This window comes from Diplotaxodon limnothrissa, linkage group LG17 (genome assembly GCF_057381915.1).
Source record: "Diplotaxodon limnothrissa isolate DT_005_m linkage group LG17, D_limnothrissa_male_GT1.1, whole genome shotgun sequence".
Taxonomy (NCBI): domain Eukaryota; kingdom Metazoa; phylum Chordata; class Actinopteri; order Cichliformes; family Cichlidae; genus Diplotaxodon; species Diplotaxodon limnothrissa.
The window spans coordinates 17970514-17984383 of record NC_140612.1 but is presented as its reverse complement, the minus strand read 5'-3'; the positions used below and the strand labels follow the sequence as shown (position 1 = coordinate 17984383).

Genomic DNA, 13870 nt, shown 5'->3' with positions numbered 1-13870 from the left:
ATGAAAAGATGAAATAACTTCAGGTGAAGGTGACCACAGACTCGCCTGAAGTAGGTGATGTTTGCAGTTCAATATTTACATCGTTTACACCTTTAAAACGTTTAAATGTTCACTCACGTCCACCTCGAGACTGCAGGGATGAACAAACCAGCATGACTGAAGTTTTATTTATGTCCTTATGTAAGAAATCTCAAACTGTCAGATGATTTCCTGATCTAACGAAAGTCTCACTGACAGGTATAACTACAGGTGAGCACCCAGACAGGTAAAACCAGCAGCGGAACATAGAGCAGCAAGTGATTCTCATGCTAACAACATTTCTGTGATATTACTTTTAAATCTTCATCTCCCTCATTGTTTGCAGGGGCTTGCTGTAGCAGCTCGCCTCACAAAGACAAGTTTTGTGCACGTGTGGCAACCCCACATCACCTCATCAGCTGACATTAAATACATTAACATGAGTTAAGGATCGGTGATGATGAGGAAGCAGCTCAGAGTTGGTGTGAAAGAGTGCTACAGTGGGACTCAATCACTACACACACATAGTCAGAGTCATAAAAACACAAGGAGAAACTAAAATAAAGTCTTTATGTCTTTGTGTTGTGATAACATCTAAGTGTCTGATAGAAGCGATCGGGAAACTTGGGAGCTCTTTTTGTTCCGTAACAGAACAAAGACGAAGTGAGAGCTGCTGAGAGTGCAGCATCAGCTGCTCTGCACTCATTAAACTGTCAGAACAGCGACATATACAAACTGCTGGAGGAGAAAATCACAGTGAGATGTCTGTCGCTTTCTGCTCTTAGCAAATAAACCTTTTCCCCCTGTTCCCTCAGAGCACGCTCCATACTGCACTGCAAACGACACAGCACACATAAAAACTGCTTTAGCCTGATACGTGCAGATGGAAACATGCTTCAGTCGCAGTCTTTGAAGGCCTGCCCCTCTCCCCACGATGATGCACTGTTCCCAGGAAATAAACAGAAGCACACTGTATTGTTTGAGCCACAGGAAACGTGATCATTTCCACTAAACTGTGGACAGTCTGGAGGCTTAAGAGTTGCTGACACGCAGGTGTTTCCAACAAATACCCAGAGCCCAGGGAATGGTTTTCTTTCAGTGTTTCCACAAAATAAACTGGACCGTGCTACTGTGTTAGGATGTGGATTTAGTGTGAAATTAAATGTTTCATATACAAAAGTGCACATGTTGTTTTAGGTCTTTCCAGTAAATACACAGAGCCAATCATCTTCAACTGTCATCATCAGGGTATCAGTTAACAGGGGGTAGTTCTTGGTGAGTAAGCTTTTTCCAATAAATATACTGGATCTTGTGAAGATTCGACAGCCTGAAACCAGGAGACGAATCTGCTGCAGAGATGAAAAGAGTGGAACTGACTGGTGTACTGCTGGCAACCAAACTGCAACAATCCGAGACAGAGAGGCTAATTAGCTGTCACGTTCGAGGGAAAGTTCATGAGCGCTGAGGTCAGCAGACAAAAAGAAATCTGAGAGATCTTTAATTTTAGCCCTTTGTAAAAACAGAAAGTATTGCTCTGAAAAAATAGAAAACCACATTTACCAGAGCACAGGTAAAGAAACACCCACAGCAGGGACACACGTACACTCCATCCAGAAGAGAGTGAGGGTGGGTACATCAGCATAAGGTGGAATAAAACAAACAAACCTTTAGTGAGAGAGAACAGCAAACCCCATAACCTACAGGAAGTTATGCTAATGAGTGAAAATGATCCATCGCTCTGTGAATCCTGGATCTTACTGCTTTGTTACGGCCCGGGCCTAAATGAACCGGGGGTAACCACCAGGGGCTCGTCCGGGATTCGGACCACTGTTACTATGGAGGATGTGGGGTCAGCTGAATTTCCACATAAGTGGTGCAAATTTCCAACACATCCGTGTCTATTAGACTGTGGTTTCTGACGGGAGTCCAGACTGTGAAACAGGATTCATGTCTGAGAGAGGGCTGAGGCCAGGAGCAGCACTGTGAGAGCAGAAGAGGTATGAGCTCAGGTGAACAGGTGAGTGAAACATGGTTTTGCTCATCTCTGGGTGGTTGAGAGCCAGAGCTGATTCAGGGTCTGAAAACCATGAATGTGACAGTCTGACATGAGCAATAAGCTGCGAGCTGTGGAGGAGGCTCAGCAGGAAGGCGAACAGATTCGAATGTTTCAGCTTCACTGTGGGGTTTTTATGGAGAGCAGATGGAAACAAAGAGACTCCTGAAGGGAGCTCCATTAACATGTGTCTGTAGAGTTTGGCTCGAATTCTGCTTTCACTTCATTAAAGCGCCTCCCAATGACTCATGGTATGAATTGGTGCTGTATAAATAAAGCTGAACTGAACAGGATTTTTCAGGATTACTTCTGCAAATACCAACAGAAAATACCAAAATCTGAGAGGTTGCTGATTGACGAGGAAAAACTCTCAACATGCCTCTTTTTACATCTGCAGTTTCATTATTGTCTTTATATGGCTGATATTATGCTGCTTCATGTGTGCTCTCTCTGTCAATCTCTTTCAAATAAACTGAACATGTACGGTCTTCACACGGTCCAACATCTCCATCATTCACAGCTTCCTCTCAAACCAGCAGTCGTCTCTCTGCGATTAGAGCAGATCTCCACAGCAATGACCCCTGACCCAGCCTTCAGCTGATCCTACAGGATCTGACATGTTATATTGACTAATTATGTAATACGTGCATGTTATATTGATCAGTTTTTACCTGCATATGAATTTTTGGAGGGAAATAAATAAGAGCTGGATGCCCAGGTCATGCTGAAATTACCATTCTGCAGGGTTCAACTAGTTATGCTCAGATTTGATTAATTTGAAAAGGAAAAGAGTTGAGAGAAAAAAAATGGAACATGAAAACTGTTGAAAATTAATGAAGTGACAACAAAGCAGCATGTAAAATCAAAAAGTCATTAACAGGGTTACAGAAGGAGGGACAGGACGCTGGGAACAGCAGAAACAAAGCGCTCTGTCAAAATCTCCACGTCAAACTGACAGCAATCCATTTATTAAAACATCATTCAAGATAAACCTCTAATAATTCATAAAAACATGGAGCTGTGTGCAACAACCTTTAATCTGGACACACTTACAGTGGGGCAAAAAAGTATTTAGTCAGCCACCGATTGTGCAAGTTCCCCCACTTAAAATGATGACAGAGGTCAGTAATTTGCACCAGAGGTACACTTCAACTGTGAGAGACAGAATGTGAAAAAAAAATCCATGAATCCACATGGTAGGATTTGTAAAGAATTTATTCGTAAATCAGGGTGGAAAATAAGTATTTGGTCAATAACAAAAATACAACTCAATACTTTGTAACATAACCTTTGTTGGCAATAACAGAGGTCAAACGTTTACTATAGGTCTTTACCAGGTTTGCACACACAGTAGCTGGTATTTTGGCCCATTCCTCCATGCAGATCTTCTCGAGAGCAGTGATGTTTTGGGGCTGTCGCCGAGCAACACGGACTTTCAACTCCCGCCACAGATTTTCTATGGGGTTGAGGTCTGGAGACTGGCTAGGCCACTCCAGGACTTTCAAATGCTTCTTACAGAGCCACTCCTTTGTTGCCCGGGCGGTGTGTTTTGGATCATTGTCATGTTGGAAGACCCAGCCTCATTTCATCTTCAAAGTTCTCACTGATGGAAGGAGGTTTTGGCTCAAAATCTCACGATACATGGCCCCATTCATTCTGTCCTTAACACGGATCAGTCGTCCTGTCCCCTTGGCAGAAAAACAGGCCCATAGCATGATGTTTCCACCCCCATGCTTCACAGTAGGTATGGTGTTCTTGGGATGCAACTCAGTATTCTTCTTCCTCCAAACACGACGAGTTGAGTTTATACCAAAAAGTTCTACTTTGGTTTCATCTGACCACATGACATTCTCCCAATCCTCTGCTGTATCATCCATGTGCTCTCTGGCAAACTTCAGACGGGCCTGGACATGCACTGGCTTCAGCAGAGGAACACGTCTGGCACTGCGGGATTTGATTCCATGCCGTTGTAGTGTGTTACTGATGGTGACCTTTGTTACTTTGGTCCCAGCTCTCTGCAGGTCATTCACCAGGTCCCCCCGTGTGGTTCTGGGATCTTTGCTCACCGTTCTCATGATCATTTTGACCCCACGGGATGAGATCTTGCGTGGAGCCCCAGATCGAGGGAGATTATCAGTGGTCTTGTATGTCTTCCATTTTCTGATGATTGCTCCCACAGTTGATTTTTTCACACCAAGCTGCTTGCCTATTGTAGATTCACTCTTCCCAGTCTGGTGCAGGTCTACAATACTTTTCCTGGTGTCCTTCGAAAGCTCTTTGGTCTTGGCCATGGCGGAGTTTGGAGTCTGACTGTTTGAGACTGTGGACAGGTGTCTTTTATACAGATGATGAGTTCAAACAGGTGCCATTCATACAGGTAACGAGTGGGGGACAGAAAAGCTTCTTACAGAAGACGTTACAGGTCTGTGAGAGCCAGAGATTTTCCTTGTTTGAGGTGACCAAATACTTATTTTCCACCCTAATTTACGAATAAATTCTTTACAAATCCTACCATGTGAATTCATGGATTTTTTTTTCACATTCTGTCTCTCACAGTTGAAGTGTACCTCTGGTGCAAATTACTGACCTCTGTCATCATTTTAGGTGGGGGAACTTGCACAATCGGTGGCTGACTAAATACTTTTTTGCCCCACTGTAACTGTGGGGTGGCTGTGGCACAAGAGGTCAAGCAGGCCATCTACTGATCAGAAGGTTGGTAGTTTGATCCTTGGATGCTTTAGTCTGTGTACCTCAGTATCCTTGAGCAAGACCCTGAGTTTGTCCCAATGTGTCCACAGGGCTGTGAATGGTACATAGGAATGTTTGTATGAATGAGATGTGTTGTATAAAGCACTCTTATGCATAAAAACCCTTGACTGTAGAAGCAGCATGGTGTAATACTGTCAGCAGCAGTCAGAGAGTGGCATCTGTAAGCTCCAACCCACAAAAGTCCAAATAAATCCTCTGTCACGGGTACACAGGCAGTGCCTCAGAGGTACTGCAGTTAAATTCCTACAGGTACACTAAAATACTTTGTTTTGTGAAAGTGCATGTCAGGCAGTTGTTTGTCTCCATGCCTGAACAGATAAAAACAGATAAAAGCACAGAGCTGTGTGTCTGATAAACTGTCCTCAGATCCGCCTCTGACAGCAGAAACCTGCTATAAAGCTTTTTCTGCTGTGCCGACAGATTGCCATGTCTCGAGGCTCCTCCAGCCGCAGAAATGAGAGATCCAGGCAGGAAACAGATCTGCAGCTTTCTAATCACACTCTCCGTCTTCTTCTTCATGTTCTACATACTTTATTGCATTTGCTTCCTAATTTGGGCCGAGGAAGTGGAGGCTGATTGCATTGCAGGGTAATCACAGTGAGCCTGAGGGATGCTGCTGTCGCCGTGGAAACCCCCTCATCTTCCCCCTCCTGCGAGGAGGTTTTCTACCCGTTTGACTTCATTTAGTTCGGTTTGCTCATCAGCGTGTGACTCCCTGCAGTCAGAGTGCAATAAAATCTGCAGAAGCATCACAGAAGCACCCCATTTGTACGAGTGAGAGCAGCCTCGCTGTCACAGGCTGCCGTCTAACCCTTTAGCAAAATCTTTTTTATCTCATTTCAGCCTCTCAAATGAGCTTTAGTGGGTTTCACAGTCTGTGTGCCTTCAAACACCTTTTATCTTTTGATGTTTGGTTAGGTTTCAGAATCAAATCTGCTCCATTAAAAAAGGCAAAATGCTGGAAAACTTCAAGGCTCAACTCCAGCGTTAACCCTCTCACACAGGCAGCAGCAGCATCTTGCCTGAGAAGATCCTTCTGGTCAGCATGCTGCTGTGCTGTTAGCAGGTGTTAGCTGTTAGCTTTATAATACTGAAAAATCAGGGGTTGGGCTAAAACAGAGGCCTCCACACAGGAAGAGCCAGCATCCGAGGAGTGAACAGAGGAAAGTCACGATGCAGCAATGACAGCATCACAACGTGAGGGGTACCGAGTTAAAGTGACTAAAGCCACTATAAGAGCAGGAAAGGACGCTAGTGGTTGATAAGTGGGCAGTAAATACATCAAAAGCTTCCCTGGAACGACCAATCATCAGCTACGAAGTGATATACAACGAGCCAATGGCGAACTTCAGCCTAAGTGAGACTTTTACAAGTCCAGTATTCTCAGAATTAAACTAAGGTCCTCAGCATGGCAGAGGAAAGGCTTTAAAATCAGAACTGATTTGGCTGTAGACGATCTGAGGATGACGAGCTACTATTAGAGCAGCTGTCTCTGAGTGGACATGTACCTGAAGCGCTTCCTGTTGGGTTTTTGGCTGTTCTTGTCAAGTGATTGCCGGTAAATTTCCCGCTGATGTAGATTTACTCACAACCCGTTCTCACTCCCAAAGCGTAACATTTTATGCTAGGTGACAAATCGTCACCATATTACGTTTTCGGCTACCCACCACGTTCCTAAATGACGACCTCGGAAAAAGAGGAAATATGAGAACCGTCTGGACTGAACCTACACATGTTCGCTCTTTTTCTTCAAATCGCTTAGAAACACGCTATTTAACATCATTAAAGTCCTGGTTAAGGTCAGGAATAAGGTTATGGTCAGGGCTAGGGATAAGGTTAGGTTTAGGGCTGGAATACAGGGCTGGAACGTCTACTACCGCGGGAGCGTCATTGCACTGGATTCCAGCCATAACCCGCCGCGTACCATAAGAACGCCGAAGGTCTCCTTTCGCGTTCCTCAGGAACGCCGCGGGACGTGACAAAACGTCGACATGTTACGCCTCGGGAGTGAGAACGCTCTGTTACTCACTAAGCGGCCACGAGGAGCCTTGGGGGTACCAAGTGATGTGATAAACTGCGAGCATGGACTGAAGATCTCAGTCTGATTGTGAGGTGAAGAGTTCCTCTGTTCCCGCTCAGAAATGAAGGCTGTATTTAACAGCTGAAGGAGGCGCACTGCAGACGCTGCTGTAAGTGTTAAAGCCTTGGATGTGTGAGCGTTATCGGTGCGCCACCGGCCAAGTGTTCTTTAAACTAATCCGAGGACATTTTTCCTGTTTGTTTGGTTTTTATCTCAATCTGCTGCAGCTCACTGACCCACTTCATTTATCTCTCCTCTTCATCTCACTGTGCTCTCTGTGGAGGCAGATTCAGCTTCTACACCCATACACATACACACACACACATAAATACACACACACACAGGCACACACACACATAAATACACACACACACAGGCACACACACACATACACAGATAAATACACACACACAGACACACACACAGACACACACACACAGACACACACACGCAGACACACACACACACACACACGCAGACACACACAGACACACACACACAGGCACACACACACACACAGACACACTCCCCTCTGAATCTGAAAACACAAACAGCAGAAAGTGAGGAAGTCTGGCGCTTGTCATCTTTACATTATTTATACTGAGCAGGACTTAAACTTAAACAACTTAAACATAACCTCGACATAACCTAACTGAACTTTCCTCCAAACTCAGTCTTCAACGTGTAGGTGTATACTAATCCTCTGAAGCCTGATCCATGAAATAATTCTAATTTTAAAAACTGGAGTGTTTATAAATTTATACATTTGAATGCTCGAGTACTATTTACTATATGTACTATATGCCCTGGGGCGCCTCTGTCAGTGCGCCCCAGGGCAGCTGTGGCTACAATGTAGCTTGCCATCGCCAGTGTGTGAATGTGTGTGTGAATGGGTGAATGTCTGAATGTAGTGTGAGGCGCTTTGGGGTCCTTAGGGACTAGAAAAGCGCTATACAAATGCAGACCATTTATTTTTGTTACATTTTTTTAATGTTAGTTCTTCAGGGGATAAAATCGCACTGATGATGTTGAGATCTCAAAACCTCATGCATCAAATATGATACTCTTGGGTTACACTTAGGGCTAGGCGATATGGCCAAAAATCCATATCACGATATAATTTGAAGCACGTGAGGTAACGATATATATCACGATATATTCTTTTCTTCTGTATAATGTATTTTCCACACTATAAGGCACACTTAAAATCCTTTAATTTTCTCAAAAATCGAGAGTGTGCCTTATGTATGAATTCTGGTTGTGCTTACTGACCTTGATGGATTGTCAGAGCATTAGGGCTGCCGTAGTGAGGAGCTTCATGGAGTAATCTGGGTCCAAAACTCTGTCCGCTTCAGGTCCCAAATCAAACGAACACTGAGAGTTAAAAACGGTCTAAATTCTTTCATCTTTAATAAAATCATCAGCGTTGCTGCTTTAGCAGGTGTAACAATTAAGTTTAACATCCAGGCATCCATGAAAACAGAATTTATTAAATTTAATGGAAGTTAGAAGTTAGAAGTTAACAGGAAGTTAGCTCGCTAGTTTACACCTAAACATTTCATACCATGTTCTGATGGAGAGATTTTTGAAACTAATTAAAACGTACAGCTCTGCTACCACTTCCAACATAAATGAAGACAGAAAACTAAACTGCAGTGGCATTTGTAGGGTTACTGAAGTTGGGTTAGCTGATATATAATGTTGTGCTACGTGATTGCTAGCGACACTGCTATGTTAGCATAACATTGGCACAGTGAAGCTGGAGGATGAACGCCAACTTTTTTCCACTCGATAAAAGTTAACGTGAGGGATTCTGGTGGTCAGGGACAAATGCAATCACATAGCAGGATGCTATACATGGGCCAAACTTCAGTCAGGAGAACAACTGAGATCATTCATCCACAATACGAGGTTAGTTTTAATATATACTTCTACCCACTCCCTTTCAACATGTAAATTAATCAGAACGTTTTTTTTATATGTAATTTGTATAGTATTTTTTTTCTCTCTTATTTTCTTTTCTAAATGTACTTGTATATTGTTCACATGTTGAAATAAATTACCAATCAATCAATCAATCAATCAATACTGCAACAACATGGGAACAGAACAGCTGCGAGAGAATTCAACATTAATGAATCAATGTTACGGAAGTGGAGGAAGCGCAGTTTTTGGCTTTCCCCATATTTCAAAAGTGCTTCATCTCTTTGCTATGACTGTCGCCTGGCATAATTTGCAGATGATAATGGTTGTAGCCGCTGCCATGCTTTCGACCAAAACAGGCGCAGCTTGATGACATCATCAACATGCGCTATCGCGATAGAGCGGTATAGTCAAAATCTCTATCGTTGGCCAAATTTATATCGTTTCTATCGTATATCGTTTCTATCGTATATCGTTTATATCGCCCACCCCTAGTTACAGTGTTAATTTAGAACAATCCTACTTAATTTAAGCCTTGGTTAATTTAGGTTAAGTACATCTTAAGTCAAACACATAAACACTTAATTTAAGTCAGACTAACTTCATTTGTGTCCTGTAAAGTTACTAAACTGTAATACGGCTTTAACCTGAGCTCTGCTTAAGTCAAATTTAGGTTATCTTAAAACCTACTATATAAATCAATCAAGAAACTATGTCCTACTTGATATAAAGTTAAACATATTCCTAAACATAGATCAGGGGTCCGTTTTTCGAACCTCGCTTACTACATCCAAGATCAAATGACACATCCAAGATCAAATCATTGCGCTAACTTTGAGCTCGCTATTCCGGTTCTCTGAACACACCTGTTGTTGACGATTAGTATAGCTGGATGAAGTAATGTGAGATCACTGGCTGGCTTAAAAGGGGCTACGCATCGAAAGTAGAAACATTGATCGGCAACCCTTTGATTGGTCGGCGAAAATGTCGAAGGAGCGCGCTCAGTATTTTTCGGCAGCAGAGCAAGAACTCGATTGAGGGATTCCAGGAGTTTCAGAGTTTAATTAAAACGCAAGGGAACACTGCAAAGGCTGCAAAAGCAAGGAGAGAGGGCTGGCAGAAAGTTGCTGACAAATTAAACTCGTAAGTAATTTAATAATAATAATAATAATGGAGTGGATTTATATAGCGCTTTTCAAGGCACCCAAAGCGCTTTACAATGCCACTATTCATTCACTCTCGCATTCACACACTGGTGGAGGCAAGCTACGGTTGTAGCCACAGCTGCCCTGGGGCAGACTGACAGAAGCCAGGCTGCCATATTGCGCCATCGGCCCCTCTGGCCAACACCAGTAGGCGGTAGGGTAAATTTATTATATTATGTTACATTATATCCTCTTTCACATTAGAGCCACAACAGGACCCACTAGAACATGGGAACAAGTAAAAGTGGAATACAAGAATATTCTACAGAATGGTAATATTTATCACTTATATTGCTTTTAGTCTCTTGAAAAGAGACCCTGAAATAATCTGTTTGTTTGTTTATAACAGCAACCAGGAAAAGGGCAGAGCAAAAGAAGACAGGTGGTGGTCCTGCACCCCCTCGTCAACAAGTTGGTTAAGTAAATAATACCCTCACGGGAAAATCGATCTCTCTCTATGAGCACACTGTCGCGCTGAGCAAAAGGATCCTGACTATCCCGCAATATACGCTGGATTCTGAAAACTCTCCTTATCAATCTTGCACCTTCCGCAATGGGTGGCTCGCGTATACGGACAGGACATGGCTGCGACAGACTTCCCAAATCCACCTTCGCTTTTATAGCCGTGGTCTCTCATCTTGATTACACGAAGTAATTTACAATTACTACTCTGAAATATGAATTACATCTGAAATAATCAAATACATGAAATAGAATGATTAATAGTACATTTCCCTTTTTTTTAGGAAATGACCTGTATGTATCTGTATGAAATCAATGAAAGGATCAAGTACTGCATTATCTTTAGTTACATTGATAATATTTATTTATGGAATAACAGTGGCAAAATATCGCTGTTGCTTTCGTATAAATGAAGCGGACATACCTGAGTAGCCGCGATCTAATCTTGTTTACATAAAGTAAGCCTGCTCCCGAGCAGGTTTACGCTTACGGATCTGTTGCTATGACAGCAAGTCCCGGATGAGCTTCGGAGAACCGAACGATCCAAGATCACGCAAAATCGTCAACAATCAAATCCAGCTAACTTACTTAGCGAGGTACGAAGAACGGACCCCTGCTTAACATAAACTTATCCTAGCTTAATATAATATTAACCTAACACAACTCAGCCCTGAATCTTCCCAGAGATACCTACCTTAATACCTACCTATCATTATCTAAATTAAGTGAACCTGAATGTAGTCAGACTTAATCTAAACATAGTCTACCTTAGCCTTACTTATCCTATCCCACACAGTTTCAGTCTTCAGTTAATGACTGAAATGTTTATAAAGAGAAAAGCCGATGAACTTAATCTAACACTACTACTGATGGGATGAGGGTCCAGTCCACCTGTACAGGCACAGGATTCATATTAACCAAAGCTCAGAAGCTCTTGTTGCTCCTGCACTCGCACTGAAACACTCCTCTTTGTGTCTCCTCCGAAAGCAGCAAAGAAGGAAAACAAAGGGGAGCCACTGAGCACGCTCCCTGTGCTCCGGAGCTGCGGCGGTGAGCAAACATTTGAGCTGTGACAGCAGATGAAACAGGTTGTTGGTGTGTGTGGAGCTGAACACTGTTTGTTTAGCTGCTGTCAGACGGCAGAGACACACACCCGTAGGCTGACACTCATTTAGCGCGCCAGTCTACGCTCTGAGGAGCTCGAACACATAAAAAACATCCGACGCTCAGTCTCTCATCACTCCAGTAATATTTCCCTCAGTCTGAGTGGGGTTAAAAACACTTTCTAACAAACACTTCACAGAAAACTCTGTACATGGTCCCCGGGCCTGGGGCTATTTAGGGTTTCCGTCCCTGATTCTGGTTCTGCTCGAGTTCCAGGTTCCTGTTTGAGTTTTGATCCATGTTACTTATGAACATTTGTATTATTTATAATTGATTTCATGTGTTTCTGGTAATATCAGATCCTTCTGTTCAGGCTGTTCTTTCAGTTTTGTTTTTTTTGTAGCTCAAAATAAATGAAACGTTATTTTAGATAGACAAATGATTCTCCTGGTTAAAATTTGAGTAATCCTGAGCAGAGATGGGCAGTATCTGATTACTTTTTTCAAGTAACAAGTAAAGTAAGAGATTACTATTGCAAAAACGGTAATTAGATTACCGTTACTTTCCCGTAGGAACGCTGCGTTACTGCGTTACTAAAACCGTGATTCTTTGCGAGAATGTCTCATGACAGTGACGTAAGCGAGTGCGCCGTTAGTGACAACAGCTGTGTGCAGATCAACAATGGATCACATATCGATTGTGGGAGAGAGTATGAGCGTGCAGCGTTTAAAGCATGGAAGTACTGACCTTACTTTAAGTTTGATTCCATAAAAAGTGACAAAAACATTAGCGTCCATCGTGCGTGGGAAGAAAACTTCTTTTTACAGCGAAAAACACCCCTAAACTTCCAAGCAAGCACCGAGTGCGCAACCACGTAATGGGAAACTCACAGAGAAAGTCGCGGATTCTTTAACTGACCGCGGCACACCTGCACCAGGGTAAACCTCCGCCTGCACCACTCCTGCTTTACAGGTGAAAATAGAGCAAAAGGACCGCTAGTCTTTGACTTAATTTTTTTTCTGCTGTGTTTTACTTGCATCTGTTTGAAAGAGTGAGTGTAAACACAAAAAATATTTTATTTTATGTGCTGGAATGTGTAGAAAATAGGTTTAAATGTCAGAGAATGTTGCATATAATTAAATTTTTGCTTGATGCATAAAGTTAAAAGATTAAAACTGATAAAACAAGTTAAAAAAAAGATACTTTTCCATTTGATTACATTTTGTATGATGGATTATGTAGAAAAAGTAGAATTGGGCTGAAAGATCTATCGCTTTATCACCTCTTCAGGTTGTAAATTGTGTTTTTAAAAAGTAACTAAGTAATTAATTACTTTTGAAAATAAGTAATCAGTAAAGTAACAGGATTACTTTTTGGGGAAGTAATCAGTAATTAGTTACTGATTACTTTTTTCAAGTAACTTGACCAACACTGATCCTGAGTTTATCTTGTAATCTGTGGTAATCCTGAGTTCTGGATCAGCTCAGGTGTCACGGTTTAAGTTTGGACAGGTGTTTGGTTTGTGTTGCGTTTGTTGTTTCTTCATGTTTTTCAGTTTAATCATCATCTTCTGGTTCTTTGTTTCCCTTCACAGGTTCATTTTACTTCCACCTTATGTGCCTCCTGATTGTGTGTGTGTGTGTGTCCTGTTCTCCATTAATGGGTTGTGTTATTCCTGCCCTTGGACTCCATCAGTACATTAAAGGTTCTCCTTTCATCAGTGTGTCCTGCACTCTGCTGCCTGTCGCAGCAGACCTGTTATACAAAATATATGAAGTACACCTGAATTACTATTATTACTACTTTCCAATATTTGTCGCATCTGCGGCAGATTTACTGCTGACTCTGATCAGGAAAGTGAGACGTCGAAAGAGAGGTAAGCGAGCCGGCGTACTCGTGCGTTTGAGGAAACGCGGACTGAGAACGGCCCTTCCTGGGATCTTCCTGTCATGAATCGCTGTGCGGCAGGCGGGAGTTGGACCCAAAATGCAGGACTCACAGACTCGAGGGAATGAACTCAAAACACAGCTTTATTTGCCGGTAGAACAAACATACAAACTAAACTAAACTGGGAAGCCACAAACTAAGAACTTACAGCGAGACACAGGGAGATCCACACACAGCATGAGGGACGACGTCACGCCGAACAGAGGGAGACGCAGACAGAAATACACAGAGGGTTAACGAGGAAAGTGGGAACACACGGGGAACACAGGTGACACTGATAATCATAACGAGACAGGGCGGGGTGAACTG

At 42.7% G+C, this 13870-nt stretch overlaps 1 protein-coding gene across 3 annotated transcripts in view; it reads right to left on the bottom strand.

Moving 5' to 3' along the window:
- LOC146614855 (A-type voltage-gated potassium channel KCND2-like) overlaps nt 1-13870 on the bottom strand; it is a 108906-nt gene that overhangs the window by 53300 nt on the left and 41736 nt on the right. The gene's annotated exons all lie outside the window — the stretch shown is intronic.